Below are 22248 nucleotides of genomic sequence, written 5' to 3'. Positions count from 1 at the left end.
GCATATCTGAGGTTATTGATATTTCTCCCAGCAATCTTGATTCCAGCTTGTGCTTCTTCCAGCCCAGCGTTTCTCATGATGGACTCTGCATATAAGTTAAATAAGCAGGGTGACAATATATAGCCTTGACGTACTCCCTTTCCTATTTGGAACCAGTCTGTTGAGGCCACCATTTCCACCCCAAGACCCTGCCCCATTCAACAGCTTGGAGGATCCAGTGCTAGGATGCCTGAGGCCAAAAAACAAACAGGATGGGAACACAGCCCCACAAATCAGCAGACAGGCTGCTAAAAGTCTTCCTGAGCATGGCCCTGCCCACCAGAGAGACAAGACACAGCTCCACCCAATAGTGGAAAGGAAGCCTGCAGAAACGTCTTAGCCTTATCCACCAGAGTGCAGAAAGCAGAAGCAAGAGCTACAGTTCTGCAGCCTGCATAATGGAAATTTCAATCACATAAAGTTAGACAAAATGAGACTTCAGAAGAATATGTCCCAGTTGAAGGAACAAGACAAAACCCCAGAACAACAACTAAGTGAAGTGGAAATAGGCAATCCACCTGAAAAAGAATTCAGAGTAATGATAGCAAAGATGATCTAAGATCACAGAAAAGAATGGAGGTACAGATCAAGGAGATGAAAGGAATGTTTAACAAAGACCTAGAAGAACTAAAAAACAAAGAGATGAACAATACAATAACTGAAATGAAAAATACACTAGAAGGAATCAATAGAACAACTGAGTCAGAAGACCAGGTAAGTGAGCTGGAAAACAGGATGGAGGAAATCACTGTGGCAGGACAAAGGATAAAGAAAAGAAGAAATGAAGACAGTCTGAGAGACTTCTGGGACAACACTAAATATCGGAATAGATAAGAGCTGAAAACTTCCCTAACAATGGAAAGGAAATAGTCACCCAAGTCCAGGAAGCACAGAGAGTCCCAGGTAGGATAAATGCAAGGAAGGACATGCTAAGATACACAGTAATCAAACTGACAAAAATTAAAGAAAAATATATTGAAACAACAAGGGAAAAGTAACAGATTAACATACACAGTTAATTCCCATAAGGTTATCAGATGATTTCTTTGCAGAAGCTCTGTAGGTTGCAAGAGTGGCATAATATATTTACAATGAAGAAAGGGAAGAACCTACAACCAAGAATACTCTACCCAGCAAGGCTCTCTTTCAGATTCAGCAGAGAAATCGAAAGCTAGCAAAAGCAAAAAGAATTCAACACCACTAGACCAGTTGTGCAGCAAATGCTAAAGGAACTTCTCTAAGTGAAAAGGAAAGGCCACTATGAGAAACAAGAAAACTACTAATGGAAAAGCTCACCAGTGAAACTCATGTTCATGAGTGCAGGCAAGAAATTATCTGCACAAAAATGTGATATCAAAACTGGCAATTATGAGAAGAGAGTACAGATACAGGATATAGAAATTAATATAAAATTAAGACCAACAACTTAATATTGTTTACATAGAGAATGCTGTATCAAAACCTCATGGTAATCACATACCAAAAATCCCATGATAGTTACACAAAAAAGAAAAAGGAACCCAAACACAACACTAAAGTTAGAAATCAAATCACAAGAGAACAGGAGTGGACGGCAAGAAAAAAGACCTAAACAAAACAAATCCAAAACAATTAAGAAAATGGCAATAAGAATATATATATTGCTAACTACCTTAAATGTAAATAGATTAAAAGCCCTAAAAAGACACAGACTGACTGAAGAGGCACAAAAATAAGACCCATATTTATGTTGTCTATAAGAGATGCACTTGAGATCTGGGGACACACACAGACTGAAGGGATAGAAAAAGGTGTATCCCATGCAAATGGAAATCAAAAGAAAGCTGGAGTAGCAATACTCATATCAGAAAAAATAGACTGTAAAGATTGTTACAAGAGACAAAGAAGGGTACTACATAGTGATCAAGGGATGAATCTAAGAAGAATATACAACAATTGTAAATATATACGCACCCAGCATAGGAGCACCTGAATATATAAGGCAAATACTGACAACTATAAAAGGAGAAATTGACAGTAACACAGTAAGAGTGAGGGACTTTAAAAAAATTATTTTAATTGGAGGCTAATTACTTTACAATATTGTAGTGGTTTTTGCCATACATTGACATTAATCAGCCATGGGTGTACATGTGCCCCTCATCCTGAACCCCGCTCCCACCTCCCTCCCCATCCATCCCTCAGGGTTGTCCCAGTGCACCAGCTTTGAGTGCCCTGTTTCATGCATTGAACTTGGACTGGTGATCTATTTCACATATGGTAATATACATGTTTCAGTGCTATTCTCTCAAATCATACCACCCTCGCCTTCTCCCACAGAGTTCAGAAGTCTGTAGTTTATATCTGTGTCTCTTTTGCTGTCTTGCATATAGGGTCATTGTTACCATCTTTCTAAATTCCATATATATGCATCAGTATATGCTATTGGTGTTTTTCCTTCTGGCTTACTTCACTCTGTATAATAGGCTCCAGTTTCATCCACCTCATTAGAACTGATTCAAATACATTTTTAATAGCTGAGTAATATTCCATTGTGTATATCTACCACAGCTTTCTTATCCCTTCGTCTGCTGATGGACATCTAGGTTGCTTCCATGTCCTAGCTATTGTAAACAGTGCTGCAACGAACATTGGGGTACATGTGTCTCTTTCAATTCTGGTTTCCTTGGTGTGTATGCCCAGCAGTGGGATTGTTGGGTCATATGGCAGTTATATTTCCAGTTTTTAAAGGAATCTCCACACTGTTCTCCATAGTGGCTGTACTAGTTTGCATTCCCACCAATAGTGTTAAGAGGGTTCCCTTTTCTCCACACCCTCTCCAGCATTTATTGTTTGTAGACTTTTAGATAGCAGCCATTCTGATCGGCGTGAGATGGTACCTCATTGTGGTTTTGATTTGCATTTCTCTGATAATGAGTGATGTTGAGCATCTTTTCATGTGTTTGTTAGACATCTGTATGTCTTCTTTGGAGAAATGTCTGTTTAGTTCTCTTTTTTTTTTCCATTTTATTTATTTTTTTTTTTTGTGGTTCCCAAATCACATTTTTTTTTTTTAATTTTATTTTATTTTTAAACTTTACATAATTGTATTAGTTTTGCCAAATTTTGGCCTATTTTTTGATTGGGTCATTTATTTTTCTGGAATTGAGTTGCTGGAGTTGCTTGTATATTTTTGAGATTAATTCTTTGTCAGTTGCTTTGTTTGCCATTATTTTCTCCCATTCTGAAGGCTGTCTTTTCACCTGGCTTATAGTTTCCTTCGTTGTGCAAAAGCTTTTAAGTTTAATTAGGTCCCATTTGTTTATTTTTTGCTTTTATTTCCATTACTCTGGGAGGTGGATCATAGAGGATCTTGCTGGAATTTATGTCAAAGAGTGTTCTGCCTATGTTTTCTTATATTTAGATCTTTAATCCATTTTGAGTTTACTTTTGTGTATGGTGTTAGAAAGTGTTCTAGTTTCATTCTTTTACAGGTGGTTGACTTTTTACACCCCATTTTCATCAACGGACAAATCATCCAGAAAATCAATAAGGAAACACAGGCCTTAAATGACACATTAGAGCAAATTATCTTAATTGGTGTTTATAGAGCACTCCATTCAAAAGTAGCAGAAATCACATTCTCCTCAAGTGCACGTGGAACATTATCCAGGATTGACCACACACTGGGCCACAAGGTGAGCTTTGGTAAACTTTAAAAAACTCAAATCATATCAAGCATCTTTTCTAAGCAAAATGCAAGGAAACTAGAAATCACCTACAAGTAAAAAACTGTGAAACATATAAACATGTGGAGGCTAAACAATATGTTCTTAAAGAAGCAGTGGATCACTGAAGAAATCAAAGAGAAATAAATAAATACCTAGAGACAAATGAAAACAAAAGCACAATGATCCATGGGGAGCAACAAAATTAGTTATAAGAGAGAAGTTTATAATAACAATCTTACTTCAGGAAACAAGAAACATGTCAAAAAGCAACCTAATCTTATACCCAAAGCAACTAGGGAAAGAACAAACAAAACTACAAATTAGCAGAAGGGAAGAAATGATAAATATCACAGCAAAAATAGAGACAAAGAAAATAATAGAAAAGATCAATGAAACTAAAAGCTGTTTTTTTTTAAATTGATAAATCTTTAGCCAGATTCATCAAGAGACAGGGAGAGGGCTCAAATCAATAAAATTAGAAATGAAAAAGGACACTACAGAAATACAAAGGATCATGAGACTACTACAAGCAAGACTACTACAAGCAACTATATGCCAATATAACAGACAACTTGGAAGAATGGATAAGATCTTAGAAGGTTACAATCTTCCCAAGACTGAATTAAGAAGAAATAGAAAATATAAACAGACCAATTATAAGTACTAAAATTGAAACTGTGATTTTAAAACTCCCAACAAAAGTCCAGAACCAGATGGTTACAGGTGAATTCTGTTGAACACTTAAGAGTTAACACCTGTCTTTCTGAAACATTCCAAAAACATTTCAGAGGAAGGCCACTATCTCTAAGGCCACTATACCCTCACACCAAAATCAGAGAGAACATGCAAAGAAAATTGCAAAGGTCAATATCATTGATGAACATGGACACAAAAGTCTTTGACAAAATGCCACCAATCTGAATCTATCAATACATTAAAAGGATCATACACATGGTCAAGTGAGATTTATCCCAGGGATGCAAAGATTTTTTAGTATCTACAAGTCAATTAGTGTGATATAAATATGTCAACAAACTGAAGAATAAAAACCATATGATCTTCTCAATAGATGCAGAAAAAAATTTAATAAAATTCAACACTAATTTATGATTAAAAAAAAACTCTCCAGAAAGTAGGCATAGAGGGAACATCAGGTCACTCACTCAGTTGTGTCCAACTCTTTGCAACCCCATGGACTGCAGCACACCAGGATTCCTTGTCCATCACCAACTACCGGAGCATGCTCAAACTCATGTCCATAGAGTCAGTGATGCCATCCAACCATCTCATCCTCTGTTGTTCCCTTCTCCTCTTGCCTTCAGTCCTTCCCAGCATCAGGATTTTTTCCAGTGAGTCAGTTCTTTGCATCAGGTGGCCAAAGTATTGGAGTTTCAGCTTCAGCATCAGTCCTTCCAATGAATATTCAAGACTGATTTCCTTTAGGATGGCTTGGTTGGATCTCTTTGCAGTCCAAGGGACTTTCAAGAGTCTCCTCCAATACATAGTTCAAAACCATCAATTCTTCAGTGCTCAGCTTTCTTAGTAGTTTAACCCTCACATCCATACATGACTACAGGAAAAACCATAGCTTTGACTAGACAGAGCTTTGTTGGTAAAGTTGTGTCTCTGCCTTTTAATATGCTGTTTAGGTTGGTCATAACTTTTCTTTCAAGGAGCAAGTGGTCTTTTAATTTCATGGCTGCAGCCACCATCTGCAGTGATTTTGGAGCCCCCAAAATAAAGTCTCTCACTATTTCCATTGTTTCCGCATCTATTTGCCATGAAGTCATGGGACCGGATGCCATGATCTTAGTTTTCTGAATGTTGAGCTTTAAGCCAACTTTTTCACTCTCCTCTTTCACTTTCATCAAGAGGCTCTTTAGTTCTTCTTTGCTTTCTGCCATAAGTGTGGTATCATCTGCATATCTGAGGTTATTGATAATTCTCCAGGCAATCTTGATTCCAGCTTGTGCTTCATCCAGCCCAGCATTTTGCATGATGTACTCTGCATACAAGTTAAATAAGCAGGGTGACAATAATACGGCTTTGATATATTCCTTTCCTGATTTGGAACCAGTTTGTTGTTCCATGTCCAGTTCTAACTGTTGCTTCTTGACGTGCATACAGATTTCTCAGGAGGCAGGTCAGGTTGTCTGGTATTCCCATCTCTTGAAGAATTTTCCACAGTTTATTGTGATCCACACAGTCAAAGGCTTTGGTATAGTCAATAAAGCAGAAGTACATGTTTTTCTGGAACTCTCTTGCTTTTTAAATGATCCAAAAGATGTTGGCAATTTGATCTCTGGTTCCTCTGCCTTTTCTAAATCCAGCTTGAACATCCAGAAGTTCATGGTTCATGTACTGTTGAAGCCTGGCTTGGAGAATTTTGAGCATTACTTTGCTAGTGTGTGAGATCAGTGCAATTGTGTAGTAGTTTGAGAATTTTTTGGCATTGCCTTTCTTTGGGATTGGAATGAAAACTGACCTTCTCCAGTCCTGTGGCTACTGTTGAGTTTTCAAAAAATACTGGCATATTGAGTGCAGCACTTTCACAGCATCATCTTGTAGGATTTGAAAGAGCTCAACTAGAATTCCATCACCTCCACTAGCTTTGTTCATAGTGATGCTTTCTAAGGCCCACTTGACTTCACATTCCAGGATGTCTGGATCTAGGTGAGTGATCACACCATCATGGTTATCTGGGTCATGAAGATCTTTTTTGTATAGTTCTTCTGTGAATTGTTGCTACCTCTTCTTAATATCTTCTGCTTCTGTTAGGCCCATACCATTTCTGTCCTTTATTGTGCCATCTTTGCCTGAAATATTCCCTTGGTATCTCTAATTTTCTTGAAGAGATCTCTAGTCTTTTCCATTTTATTGTTTTCCTCTATTTCTTTGCACTGATCACTGAGGAAGGCTTTCTTATCTCTCCTTGCTATTGTTTGGAACTCTGCATTGAAATGGGTATATCTTTCCTTTTCTCCTTTCCCTTTCACTTCTCTTCTTTTCTCAGCTATTTGTAAGGCTTCCTCAGACAACCATTTTGCCTTTTTACACTTCTTTTTCTTGGGGATGGTCTTGATCCCTGCCTCCTGTACAATATCATGAACCTCTGTCCATAGTTCTTCAGGCACTCTATCAGATCTAACTCCTTGAATCTGTTTGTCACTTCCACTGTATAATAATTGTAAGGGATTTGATTTAAGTCATACCTGAACAGTCTAGTGGTTTTCCCTACTTTCTTCAATTTAAGTCTGAATTTGGCAATACAGAGTTCGTGATCTGAGCCACAGTCAGCCACAGTCTTGTTTCTGCTGACTCTATAGAGCTTCTCCACCTTTGGCTGCAAAGAATATCATCAGTCTGATTTCGGTATTGATCATCTGGTGATGTCCATGTGTAGAGTCTTCTCTTGTGTTGTTGGAAGAGGGTGTTTACTATGACCAGTGGGGGAAAAGATGTCCTTTTCATTATAGGGGACTGGAATGCAAAAGTAGGAAGTCCAGAGATACCTGGAATAACAGGCAAATTTGGCCTTGGAGTACAAAATGAAGCAGGGCAAAGGCTAACAGAGGGAACATAACTCAACATAATAAAGATCATATATGACAAACCTATAGCCAACATCACACTCAACAATGAAAAGTAATCATTTCCCCTAAGATCAAGAACAAGATAAGGATTATGTGCCAGCCTGGATGGGGGTGGGGTTTGGGGAAGAATGGATACATGTTTTTGTATGGCTGTGTTCCTTCGCTATTCTCCTGAAACTGTCACAACATTGTTAATCAGTTATACTCCAATACATGTGCTTTGGTGTTAAAAAATTAAAATTAAGAAAAATATCTTTTAAAAAAATACAAGGATGTCTACTCTAGCCACTTTTATTCAACATAGTTTTGGAATTCCTAGCCATGGCAATCAGAAGAGGAAAAATGAAAGGAATCTAAATTAGAAAAGAAGAAGTAATACTGATTTTAAAAAACCTAACACTGTGGGTTAAGGAACTAGAAAAAGGTGGTCAAACTGAGCACAATATTAACAGCAGAAAGTAAAAACTAATGATTAGAGCAGAAATAAAATAGAGCACAGGAAAATAGGAAAGATTAACCAAATTAAGAATTAGTTCTTTGAAAAAATAAACAGAATTGACAAAACTTTAGCTGGATAACCAAGGAAAAAAAGATAGAGGACTCAAATTAACAAAATTATAAATGAAAAAAAGAAACACGGCAGCTGATACCACATGAATAAAAAGAATCATAAAAGGCTACTGTGAAGAAATATTGATATATGCCAACAAACTGGACAGCCTAGAAAAATGGAAAAATTCTCAGAAACATGCAAACTACCAAGACTGAAACAAGAAATAGAAAGTCTGAATAGACTAGTTACTAGTAAGGAGATTGAACTGGTAATCAAAAATCTCCCCATAAAGAAAAACCAAGGACCAGATCACTTCACCTGCAAATCTTAAGGAAGAATTAACACCAACCCTTTCTAACTCTTTCAAAAAAATCAAAGAGAAGGGAACACTCCCAGTCTTATTTTATGAGGCCCTTATTACCCTGATACCAAAGCCAAAAGGGACACTATCAGAAAACTATAGACCAATATCCCTCATGAATATTGATGCAAAAACTCTTTATACTAGGAAACCGAATCCAGTAACACATGAAAGGAATCATGTGCTGTGATCAAATGGGATTTATACTTGGCATAGCAAGGATGGTTCAACATATGCAAATCAATGTGATATGTCAAATTAACAAAATGAAATAAAAATCATATGATCATCTCAATAGATGGAGAAAAAGCATTTGACAAAATTCAACATCTCTTTATATGATATAAACTCAACAGATTAGGTATAGAAAGAATGTACCTCAACATAAAGAAGGCCATATATGATAAGCCCATGGCTAACATACTTAATGGTGAAAGATTGAAAGCTTTTCCTCCAAGATCATGAACAAGGCAAGGGTGCCCATTCTTACCATTCCTATTCAGCACAATACTGGAAGTCCTTGCTAGAGCTGTCAGGCAAGAAAAATAAATAAAAGGCATCAAAATTGGAAAGGAAGAAGTAAAATTATCTCTATTTGCAGGTGACATGTTTTTATACACAGAAAATCCTAAAGACTCCACCAAAGGCTATTAGAACTAATCAATGAATTCAGTGCAGTTGCCCAATACAAATTTAGCATGCAAAAACTAGTAGTGTATCTTCATACTAACAACAAATTACCTGGAAAAAATGATCCTGTTTAAAACAGTATAAAAAACAGTAAAATATTTAGGAGTAAACTTAGCCAGAAGGTGAAAGATCTCTATTCTGAAAACTGTAAGACACTAATTAAGGAAACTGAAGAAGACAAAGTAAATAGAAAGGTATCCCTTGTTCATGGATTGAAACAATTAATATTGTCAAAATGTCAATACTATCAAAGCCATTTTTGGATTCAGTGCAGTCCCTATCATAATTCCAATGAACTTTTTTTTTTACAGAAGTAGAAAAAAACCACTCTGCCAGGCTCCTCTGTTCATGGGATTCTCCAGGCAAGAATACTGGAGTGGATTGCCATTCTCTTCCCCAGGGGATCTTCCCGACCTAGGGATTTAACCTGGGTTTCCTGCATTGCAGGCAGATTCTTAACCATCTGAGCCATCAAGGAAGCCCCTATATGGAACCACAGAAGACTCTAAATATATACCAAAGCAATCCTGAGAAAGGAGAACAAAGCAGAAGCAACACACTTTATGATTTCAAGCTGTTCTATATATAAAACTACAATAATCAAAATGGTATAGTACTGGTATAAAGACAGACAAATCAGTGGGACAGAATCTTGAGCCCAGAAATACACCCAAGCATATTACTCAAATAATATTTGACATGGGAGGCAAGAATACTCAGTGAAGAAAAGACTTTTCAATAATGGTGCTGGGAAAATTGGCTATTCACATGTGAAAGAATGGAACTACACCCAGAGCTTCCACTACTCACAAAAATTAACTTGCATTGGATTAACAACTTAAATGTAAAACCTGAAGCCGTGAAACTCCAGAAGAAAACGTGGTGGTGATGGGGGGAGGGTAAAGCTCCTTGACATAAGTCTTGGCAATGATTTTCTATATATGACACCTAAAGCACAAGCAACCGAATCAAAAACAAGTGGGACTACACCAAACTAAAAAGCTCCTGGAAACAAGAAGCAAACAACGATGTGAAAAACAACCTATGGAATGGGAAGAAAAATATTTCCAACCTATATCTGATTTAGGAGTTAATATCCAAAATATACGAAGAACTCATACAACTCAATAGTAAAAGAACAAATAATTTGATTTGAAAATGGGCAAAAGGTCTCAAAAGACTTTTTTTTTTTTCTAAAGGGGATACACGAAAGACCAACAGTTACATGAAACTATGTTCAGCATTATCAATAATTAGGGAAATGCAAATCAAAACCACAATGATATATTATGTCATGCCTTTTAGAATGGCCATCATCAAAATGACAAGTAGTAACATGCTAGTGCGGATGCAGAGAAAAGGAAACCTTGGTGCACTGTTGGTGGGATTGTAAACTGGTTCAGGCACTATAGAAAATAATACAGAGATTCCTCAAAAAGTTAAAAACTGAAGTACCATACAATCTAACAATTCCACTTCTGAGAATGTATCAGAAAGAAACAAAAACATTGACTTGAAAAGACATCTGCACCCCTGTGTTTGAAGCAGGATAATTTACAATAGTCAAGACATGGAAACCACCTAAGTGTCCATTTATCTGTGAATATGTATACAAAAAGCAGTTACACACACACACTCAACACTAGAATATGATTCAGCCACCAAAAAAATGAGACAATCTTACCATTTGTGACAACATGGATGAATCTGGAATGCATTATGCTAAATGATATAAGTTCAGGTAGAGGAAAACAAACACTATATGATCTCATGTATATAAAGAATCTAATTAAAAAAAAACTCATTGAAAAAGGAATCAGATTTGTGACTATCAGAGGCAGGGAGTAATGAGGGAGAAGCAGAGGAAGAGTTAACAGATACAAATTTCTGGTTATAAGTAAGTACTAGGAATATAATGTACAACATGGTAACTATAGTTAATACTGCTATATGATATATATGAAAGTTGTTAGAGTAGGTCCTAAGATCCCTATCACAAGGAAAAAATTTTTTATTTTTGTTGTATCTATATGAGATGATGGATGCTAACTAAAGGTAGTGCAGTAATCATTTCACAACATTTGTAAGTCAAGCCATTATGCTGTATCAGTCAGTCAGTTCAGTTGTTCAGTCGTGTCCAACTCCTTGTGACCCCATGGACTGCAGCATGCCAGGCCTCCCTGTCCATTACCAACTCCTGGAGTTTACTCAAATTCATATGCTATATACCCTAAGCTTATATAATGATGTATGTCAATTATATCTCAATAAAACTGGGGGAAGATGATGTGCAGGACTGAATTAATGGTTTTATCTTTGAAATATCAGAGGCTATTTCCTGATAGCTCTGATATGACAGTACTGAGCATCTTAGACGAAAGATACCATAAAACATGCAAGCAAAATAAAAAGGCCGACAAGCACATGAAAATATGTTCAATGTCATTAATCGTTACCACAATAAGATAGCACTTCACACCCACTAGAATGGCTATTATTTTTTAAAATCTGAAGATAACCAGTGTTGGTTAAGGGTAAGGAGGAACTGGAACACTTGAACATTGCTGATGGGATTTTAAAATGGTTTAGCTGCCATAGAAAGCAGTTTGACAGTTCCTTAAGTCAGATGATTACCATACAATCCAGCAATTCTATTCCCAGGTATATATAACTCCAAAGAATTGAAAACAAGTATCCAAATACTTGTACAGAAATGTTCAAAGCAGCACTAATTCAAGTTAAAAGTCAGAAACAATCCAAATGTCCATAAATGGATGAATAGATAAAATGTGGCTTATTCATATGATGGACTATTATTCAATTGTTGTAGATGTATGACAACATAGATGAATGTCAAAAATATGCTGAGTGAAAGTAGATATCACAGAACCTCACATAACATATTTATCTCCATATGAAATATCCAGAACAGGTAAATCCATAGAGACAGGGATTGTACTGATGGTTGCCAGGGGCTGAGGGAAGGGATGAATGAGGAGTGTCTGCTTAACGGATATCAGGTTTCCTTTTGATGTGATGAAAATGTTTTGGAACTAGATAGAGATGTAAGTTGCAAAGCTCTGTGAATGTACTAAATGGTACTGAATTTTTCATGTTCAAATGGTTGTTTTTATGTTGTGACCTTCACTTCAATAAAAATAAAAAAAATAAACACAAGCTGTAATTTTCCTACCACCAGATAATATTCTATGAAACTTGAAGGGAGATAATGTTCACAATGTAGACAGGAGTTAGGACTTTCTGGAATACTGCTTATTTACATATCTGGTATTCCTTATCCCAAAAAGAAGGGTCATTTTACTCTCCTACTTGGGAAAGCAGTGAAACATATTGTATATGAGTGGTATTACTGCTTTAGGAAGACCACTCCTATTCCCCTTTGGCTATTTTCACCATCCTATGGTCACACAGATCTTCCATGTCTTACCTAAGGCATTTTCTCATATAAATGGTTTTTCCTCCTTAAGTCTCCTTTTCCTAATATGTAACCTGTTCTCCCTAGGCCTTCTGCTTTTCATATCTTTCTCCTAAAACAAGAGGAAAGGGAAACCTCAAGTTTCCAGACTTGATTATTTTGTTGATGGCAACTCTGGTCTACCAGTTGCTCACACCAAAAAATTTTGACTTCTTCTGTTTACTTTCACAATGGACCTGTTAGCAACTTCTATGTCTCCACCTTCAAAACATACCCAGAATTGGACCATACTTTGTACAATGTCCACTGCCACCAACCTGGTCCAAGCCACCATCTTTCTCATTTAGATTATGACAGTAGCATCCCATCTGATCCCCCTGCCTCAACCCCTGCCTGTGTAAGGGTCACTGTCAACTTGGCAGCGGGTGTCATCCTCTGAAAGCAGTGTGGATTCGATCATGTCACTCAACTGCTCAGGGTCCTCTCATGGTTTAGTATCTTCCTCAGATTATAAGCCAAGTCCTTGCAGGGGTGTCTAGGACCCTACTCAGTGAGCCCTCTTCTCCTCTCCTAACTGCTGAGGTGACCTTGTTATTCTAGGACCCTTCCCCTTGTTCACTTGACTCCAGACACAGAAGACTGGCTGTCCCTCACATATGCTCTTTCTTGCTGTTCCTTCTGCTTGGAGTACTCTTCCTTCAGGCAGGTTCATACACTCTCCCTCTTTTTGTAGGTTGTTAAATGTCACCTTCTCAGTGACACTATGTAAAATTTCAGTCTGTCTCCCCATCACTCTCTATTCCCCTTTCCTTATTTATTTTTATTCTGAGAAATCTAGGATCTAAGGACGAAAAACAGAGCACTGGCAAAATGAAGTATTGGTTTCTGGGGGAGACATAATCATGGTCATTAGTCCAGGGTCACAAAAGTCAAACCTGTATGGAGTAGGTAGGTGCTTAACATGAATGAGTAAGGGCCAGGTATGGGATGGTAGGGAGTGGTGGTGATTGGGGGAAAATGGACCATATTGAGCTCTGTTTGAAAGCTTTATTATTCAAATTTTAAAAAACATCTGTGCAGTCTACACAAAATGTACCTGTGAGTATTTTTAGGCCTATAAAAATCAAAGTCAACAAGAGAGTCTGAAATGCAGTAGTACTTGAGTGCAATCTCAAAGATGACAGAATGATCTTGTTCATTTCCAGAGCAAACCATTCAACAACACAGTAATCCCAGTCTATGCCCCAACCACTAATGCCGAAGAAGCTGCAATTGAATATTTCTATGAAGACCTACAAGACCTTCTAGGATTAACACCAAAAAAAGATGTTCTTTTCATCATAGGGGACTGGAATGCAAAAGTAGAAAGTCAAGAGATACCTGGAGTAACAGGCCAGTTTGGCCTTGGAGTACAAAATGAAGCACAACAAAGGCTAACGGAGTTTTCCAAGAGAAAGCACTGGTCATAGCAAACACCCTCTTCCAACAAACAACACAAGAGATGAATCTACACATAGACATTACTAAATGGTCAACACTGAAATCAGATTGATTATATTCTTTGCAGCCGAAGATGGAGAAGCTCTATACAGTCGGCAAAAACAAGACCTGGGGCTGACTGTGGCTCAGATCATGAGCTCCTTATTGCAAAATTCAGGCACAAATTGAAGAAAGTAGAGAAAACCACTAGATCATTCAGGCATGACTTAAATCAAATCCCTTACGATTACACAGTGGAGGTGACCAATAGATTCAAGGGATTAGATCTGGTAGACAGAGTGCCTGAAGAACTATGGATGGAAGTTTGTAACACTGTACAGGAGGTGGTGACCAAAACCATCTTCAAGAAAAAGAATGCAAGAAGGCAAAGTGGTTGTCTGAGGAGGCCTTAAAAATAGTTGAGAAAAGAAGAGAAGTGAAAGGCAAAGACATACCCAACTGAATGCAGAGTTCCAGAAAATAGCAAGGAGAGATAAGAAAGCCTTCTTAAGTGAACTATGCAAAGAAATAGAGGAAAACAATAGAATGGGAAAGACTAGAGATCTCAAGAAAATTGGAGATAACAAGGTACTTATATTTCATGCAAAGATGGGCACAATAAAGGGCAGTAATGGAAAGGACATAACAAAAGCAGAAGAGATTAAGAAGAGATGGCAGGAATACACTATGCAAAAAAGGCTTAATGATCTGATAACCGTGATGGTGTGGTCATTCACCTAGAGCCAGACAATCTGGAGTGTGCAGTCAAGTGGGCCTTAGGAAGCATTACTATGAACAAAGCTAGTGAAGGTATTTCAAATCCTAAAAGATACTGCTGTTAAAATTCAGCAGTCAGTATGTCAGCAAATTTGGAAAACTCAGCAGTGGCCACAGGGCTGGAAAAGGTCAGTTTTCATTCCAATCCCAAAGAAAGGCAATGTCAAAGAATGGTCAGGCTACCATACAGTTGCACACATTTCACATGCTAGCAAGGTAATGCTCAAAATCCTTCAAGCTAGGCTTCATCAGTATGTGAAACAAGAACTTCCAGATGTTCAAGCTGGATTTAGAAAAGCTAAAGGAATCAGAGATCAAATTGCCAACATCCGCTGGATCATAGAAAAAGCAACAGAATTCTAAAAAAATCTGCTTCATTAACTACACTAAAACCTTTGATTGTGTGGATCATAACAAACTGTAAAATTCTGAAAGAGATGAGAATACCAGACCACCCTGTCTCCTGAGAAGCCTGTATGCAGGACAAGAAGCAACAGTTAGAATCAGACATGGAACAATAGATTGATTCAATCTATTAAACCAATAGAGAAGGGAGTATGTCAAGGCTGCATATTGTCACCCTGCTTATTTATCTTATTTGCAGAGTACATCATGGGAAATGCTGGGCTGGAAGAAACACAAGCTGGAATCAAGATTGTTGGGAGAAATATCAACAAACTCAGATATGCAAATGATACCACTTTAATGGCAGAGAGTGAAGAGGAGCTAAAGAGCTTCTTGATGAGGGTGAAAAAGGAGAGTGAAAAAGCTGGCTTAAAACTCAACATTCAAAAAATGAAGATCATGGCATCCACTCCTGTTACTTCATGGCAAACAGTTGGGGGAAAAAGTGGGAACAGTGACAGATTTTATTTTCTTGGGCTCCAAAAATCACTGTGGACAGTGACTGCAGCCACAAAATTAAAAGACACTTGCTCCTTGGAAAAATAGCTATGACAAACCTAGACAGCATATTAAAAAGGAGAGACATCACTTTGCCAACAAAGGTCCATATACTCAAAGCTGTGGTTTTTTCAAGTAGTCATGTATGGATGTGAGAGTTGGACATAAAGAAGGCTGAGTGCTGAAGAATTGATGCTTTTGAACTGTGGAGCCGGAAAATAGTCTTGATAGTCCCTTGGACAGCAGGGAGAGCAAACCAGTCAATCGGAAAAGAAATCAACCCTGAATATTCATTGGAAGGATTGATGCTGAAACTCCAATACTTTGCCCACCTGATGCGATGAGCCAACTCACTGGAAAAGACTCTGATGCAGGGAAAGATTGAGGGCAGGAGGAGAAGGGGGTGACAGAGGATGATACAGTTGAATGGCATCACTGACTCAATTGACATGAGTTTGAACAAACTCTGCAAGATAGTAAAGGACAGGGAAGCCTGGTATGCTACAGTTCATGGGGTTGCAAAGAGTCGGACACAACTTAGCGACTGAAGGACAACAAGGCTTCTGGTCTATAAATGCTGCTAGGTAAATGCAGTGATTCCTGATGTTTCAGTCACCTAAGTGCTCCAGTACTTTGATCTCAACAACAAAAGTATTCACTTATTTTTGTAGAAAGGAGGAGGTAGGCATGGAAATAAATTCTTTCTTCCCTGTCATAATTTTTCTGACCACTAGCATTAGATGTGCTGGAGTTTCATATTACTTTGCCCCTCATCTCTGTGCTCACATTTTAAGGTAGTGGGATGGAGTGGAAAGTAGACCAAAGGTTGGACAGCCAAGCTCTGCCACTTATGAGATTTTAGTTCTTAAGTTACTTCCATTGACAGATGAATGGATAAAGAAGATGTAGTACACATATACAAGGGAATTTTACTCATAAAATGAAACAATGCCATTTGGATGGACATGGATGGTCCTGGAGATTATCATACCAGGTGAAGTAAAGTCATAAAGAGAAAGACAAATATATCACTTATATGTGGAATAAAAAATGATACGATTGAACTTATTTACAAAACAGAAACAGACTCACAGACTGAAAACAGACTTGTGGTTACCAAAGGAGAAAGGTCAATGCAGGGGTGGGGGATAAATTAGGAAGTTGGGATTAGCAGATACAAACTATATATAATAGATAAATAGAAAGGATCTACTCTATAGCAAAAGGAACTCTACTTAATATTCTATAACAACTTATATGGGAAAAGACTGAAAAAAGAATAGATACAAAGTATGTGTATGTGTATAACTGAATCACTTTGTTGTATACCTGAAATTAAGACAATACTGTAAATCAACTATACTCCAATATAAAATGAAAATTTTTTTAAATTGACAGAGCTCAGTTTGTTTAACCACAAAATAAAAGTAACTCCTACCTCATAAGGCTGGGTGAGGGCTACACAAAATTATGGATGCATAAGTGCTATCTGTATCAAAAAAGTTTTAGGAATTAGATGTTACTATCTTACCAAAGAATATTAGGTTACATTGATCTATACCAAGCAGTATGTACATTTGGTCTGTTATGAAGCAGTATCATTTTATAAACATGTAGATTAGTCTTCTTATAAATCCACTCATACAGAGTGTACAAGGAAAATTGCATTATAGTTATCCATATTTTCTTAATATTCTTTATATGATAGATGCTTAAAGTTTCTTTCCTACATGCCCTTTTTTGATAAATTCTAACAATGTCCAAAGAAGCAGAACTGTTAAATTAGTAAGACGACCTACATTGTTTCATTAAATTTCTTTTACTTCATCTATACATGAGAAGCTTCCTGGATGTATCCACAAAGCTTAATGGCTGAAAACTTTTTTTAGAAATGATAAAACAATGATTAAGGAAAAGGAAATAGCTTTCAAATTTATGTAATTATGCAGCCCAATTAGGAGTTCTGACACATAGGAAACAAAAAATGTTGACTATTGCAATTATATTTTAGTATAGTAATATAACTGTTTTTATATCATTACCATCATTATTCAACTTGAAGAAATACTTTATGAAGTGAAGTAGCAAGAATCAAAAGATGATGAAGGAGAAGACTGGCCATCATTGATGGACAGGCAGTGTGCCTGTTGTGTATGGTCAAGCAGGTTGCACACTGCTCATTCCAGTCAACACCTTTCACATGATCCCAGTGTGATGGCACTTCCTAAAGACACGCCATTTACCACAACACAGCCTACTCAGCCGGCTGCTGACAGATGCTGTTGCTGAAAATACTGTTCTTTATCTTATTGCGAAGGCAAAACATAGAGACCTTTTTTAGTACAGCAGCAAAATTAGTAGCAGGTAAAAATGGAATAAGCATTGCTCACATTTACATTCAGAAGTCAGCTCTCTATTAACACTGAGCATATTTGTGACAGGGTCCAAAGACCACAGCTGCAATTACCAGCAACTTGTATGGTACAAAACAGCTAAAGACAATGGCTAATGGTCGTTATCTAGTTTGCCTGTGTATGAATGAAACAGTGCAGTATCGGGTGTCACCAGAGCAGATGTCTTAAAATAAAGATAACAGGAACCCCTATCTATCTCATGAGTTTGTGGAAAGGCTCAAAAGTATGTTGAAATGTGAGAAAGCCCTTGGCAATATCAATATCAGAATATTGTTATTTGCGTTTATCCACACTAACTTCCTTAGCTAAGACTTTGGATTACCTGGGGTAACTTTACACCCCTTTGGCAATGCCTTTCCTATCTGGAACCTACCATTGTTGCTGCTGACATTTGGCTGAAACCAAACTGGCTCACTTTGCAGGAGACACTCTTTCAGCCTTGTTGCTTTCTCCCCCTGCCATGACCACATAGTCCTCACCCTGGGAACATTGGACCTTTCTCTATGATGAAGGCTTTGGCAAATGGCATATTTGGGACCCACCACTCTGGTTCCCTCTGTGGCACTCCAAGTCACCCTATGCTGATACTCAACTATGGAATGCCCCCTAAACCTACAGAAAGAAAGAAAGTGAAGTTGCTCAGTTGTGTCAGACTCTTTGCGACCCCATGGACTGTAGCCTACCAGGCTCCCCAGTCCACGGAATCTTCCAGGCAAGAGTACTGGAGTGGGTTGCCATTTCCTTCTCCAGGGGATCTTCCCAATCCAGGGATTGAACCCGGGTCTCCCACACTGCAGGCAGACACTTTACCGTCTGAGCCACCGGGGAAGCTCAGAACAGGGACACAAAGAAAGCAGTACCACCACCTGGCAGGGAGAGGGGGGTATTTTGGAAGACTGTAGAGGATTTTTTGGAGGTCACAAAGATGGGAGTATATCATGAGAAATGCTGGGCTGGAAGAAGCACAAGCTGGAATCAAGATTGCCGGGAGAAATATCAATAACCTCAGATATGCAGATGATACCACCCTTATGGCAGAAAGTGAAGAGGAACTAAAAAGCCTCTTGATGAAAGTGAAAGTGGAGAGTGAAAAAGTTGGCGTAAAGCTCAACATTCAGAAAATGAAAATCATGGCATCTGGTCCCATCACTTCATGGGAAATAGATGGGGAAACAGTGCCAGACTTTATTTTTTGGGCCTCCAAAATCACTGTAGATGGTGACTGCAGCCATGAAATTAAAAGACGCTTACTCCTTGGAAGGAAAGTTATGACCAACCTAGATAGCATATTGAAAAGCAGAGACATTACTTTGCCAACAAAGGTCTGTCTAGTCAAGGCTATGGTTTTTCCTGTGGTCATGTATGGATGTGAGAGTTGGACTGTGAAGAAAGCTGAGTGCCGAAGAATTGATGCTTTTGAACTGTGGTGTTGGAGAAGATTCTTGAGAGTGCCTTGGACTGCAAGGAGATCCAACCAGTCCATTCTGAAGGAGATCAGCCCTGGCATTTCTTTGGAAGGAATGATGCTAAAGCTGAAATTCCAGTACTTTGGCCACCTCATGCGAAGAGTTGACTCATTGGAAAAGACTCTGATGCTGGGAGGGATTGGGGCAGGAGGAGAAGGGGACGACAGAGGATGAGATGGCTGGATGGCATCACTGACTTGATGGATGTGAGTTTGAGTGAACTCCGGGAGTTGGTGATGGACAGGGAGGCCTGGCTGCGATTCATGGGGTCGCAAAGAGTCAGACACAACTGAGCGGCTGAACTGATCTGACTGAAGACTGGCAGGGTCAGCATCATTTAGTGGGTGTGTGTCAAGGATATCAGACATCCAAAAATGCATAGGGTGGCCCCACAAGGAATTATCTTGCATCCTACATGACTTTTAGGTGTCTATTAAATATTATATATGTAGGTGAGAAACCTATTTAGAATGATCTGAATTTAGAACCTACCTGTGTTTTACATTTAAACCTAAAGCATCTGGATAAGATTTTAACATACTTTGAATTTTTCACGCATACAACCACACTGGGAAAATTGAAGGAAGTATCTTGCCAAGAGTTCATCTGTTCAGAACATCACACCATGCTGTCCGGAATGACCAAGGTGTCCAAGAGGCCTATACAGTAGCACATATTTCGGTATCTGTTGAGTGGCACCCATGTCCCCCCCATTACATTCACAGAAGAGCTAGTGTCCCACTCCTTAATTCTGCCTCTTGGTGAATCATGCGTAAGAAAAACCTTTGTGAGTTCCCTGGTGATCCAGCGGTTAAGAATTCACCTGCCAATATAGGAGACAAGGGTTCAATCCTTGGGCCATGAAGATTCCACATGCTATAGGGTAACTAAGTCCATGTACCACAACTGCTGAGCCTGAGCTCGGGTCTGTGAGCTGCAACTACTGGAGCCCACATATCCCAGAGACCGTGCTTCACAGCAAGAGAAGGCACTTCAATGAAAAGCCTGCACACCACAACTAGAGCCCACGCATGGCAACAAAGACCTGCTACAGCCAAAGATAAATAAATAGAAAAACATTTGGAAAGACTTGATTTTTTTAATTGTAAATTACTTATAATTTCCCATGACATTATAGTTAGAACATTATTTTGACTTTTAAAGTTATGTGTAAGTAGACTGTGTTTTCTCTGAGGTTCATTTCAGGATGGTAGAGAGAATATTAAGATCTTTGTTATTACGTGGAGACACTGAATCTAAAAGGACTGACAATTGCTGCTTAAGAACTCACAAAACTGTCGGGTCTCTACAAAGGTCATATATTTGTTGCCTATTAACTGGAACCATCCTTGCTGTGGTGAGCTAACTTCTGATTGACCTACTTATGTTGATCAGTGTAGCTATCTTGGCTCTGGGAGGTGTGCTGTACTCTTGAATTGAGGGTAGGGAGAGAGGAGTGAAGGAAGAGTGTGAGAGAAGGAAAGAGGTCATCACTCCATTTCTAGGAAATTGGATGAAATGGATGGAGCTATAGCCTGGAATTCTGGGGACCTAGATTCCATTCCACCCAACTTTCTTTGTGTCCTTGGGTATGTCTATGAGTCTTGGACTTTTTAACCTAAAAATTGACCAGACCTTTCCCAGTTCCAGCATTCTTAGTCTAGGTCTTAATAAAATGTCTTAGGCTTGATCTTAGTCTGCTGCTGCTGCTAAGTCGCTTCAGTCGTGTCCGACTCTGTGCGACCCCATGGACGGCAGCCCATCAGGCTTCCCCGTCCCTGGGATTCTCCAGGCAAGAACACTGGAGTGGGTTGCCATTTCCTTCTCCAATGCATGAAAGTGAAAAGTGAAAGTGAAGTCGCTCAGTCGTGTCCGACTCTAGCGACCCCACGGACTACAGCCTACCAGGCTCCTCCGTCCAAGGGATTTTCCAGGCAAGAGTACTGGAGTGGGGTGCCATTGCCTTCTCCAGATCTTAGTCTAGGACTCAATAAAATGTCCCACTTAAAACTATACATGCGCTTTCCCTGAAAGCACCAATCACCTGCATATAATAAACAGAGCTATTTCTGCTGTATCTATAGAACATTGCAGAAGAGGGAAAAAGACAAGGGCACTAAGATTTTTAATTTTTACAGGGCTAGACATTTTAGGCCTGTGATCATGTGATATTCATAAAAGGAGATGAGGAAAGTGAGGCTCAGAGAGGTTAGGTAACTTGCACAAGGTCATGACTCCAGGAAACAACACAGCAGGAGTTTGTGCCCAAACCTGCCTGACTCCAAAGCTTTGGAGTAACCACAATGGTCTTATTTACATTCCTGAAGAGAAGGTAATCTGGGAGGCCCAGAGGGACCCTCACTTCTCAATAAAAGAGGAAGAATCTTCCATGTTATTGGCCAATTTCATTTGCTGAAACCACACTATCATTATATGTAAGGTGAGCACTGGTCCCTGTTTGCCTGGTATAGTTCCTATTGCCTGCTGTCTTAGCAGCATTAAAATGCCTATTTTACCCCTGAAAGGTTTGCTTAGTAGATTTTATAGTCACCTAATTATGTTTCTATGTCACAGCTCCTGTGATTGTATCATGGCCAGGAGAGAAGCAAAATAAATAAATAAAACCACTTACTGTTGTGGGGATTAGTGGTTTAGATTAGAAATAAACCTTCAAGTTTATTTTATTCTACATGTGCTATCAGTCTGTAAAATGTTTTCTATCCACATTAAGTAGCATGCAGACTTCCAACTGTAGTAACACAGTATGTCATAAACTATGTGACTCTTTTATCTTCCCTTTTTTGGGGATAAAGTCTAATACTTCAAG

At 38.5% G+C, this 22248-nt stretch overlaps 1 protein-coding gene and 1 long non-coding RNA gene across 6 annotated transcripts in view; one reads left to right on the top strand and one right to left on the bottom strand.

The window, feature by feature from the left end:
• Positions 1-13680, top strand: part of LOC104988676 — a 69407-nt gene extending 55727 nt beyond the window's left edge. Inside the window, exon 3 of the long non-coding RNA XR_825273.1 lies at positions 13588-13680. This is a non-coding gene — a long non-coding RNA (uncharacterized LOC104988676). The remainder of the gene's footprint in view (positions 1-13587) is intronic.
• The window catches only part of FRMD3 (FERM domain containing 3), a 343072-nt gene that overhangs the window by 12338 nt on the left and 308486 nt on the right, over positions 1-22248 (bottom strand). The window lies entirely within an intron of this gene.

The sequence above is a fragment of the Bison bison genome, unplaced genomic scaffold, assembly GCF_000754665.1.
Source record: "Bison bison bison isolate TAMUID 2011002044 unplaced genomic scaffold, Bison_UMD1.0 scf7180017864141, whole genome shotgun sequence".
Taxonomy (NCBI): domain Eukaryota; kingdom Metazoa; phylum Chordata; class Mammalia; order Artiodactyla; family Bovidae; genus Bison; species Bison bison.
This window is presented reverse-complemented; position numbering and strand designations above follow the sequence as displayed.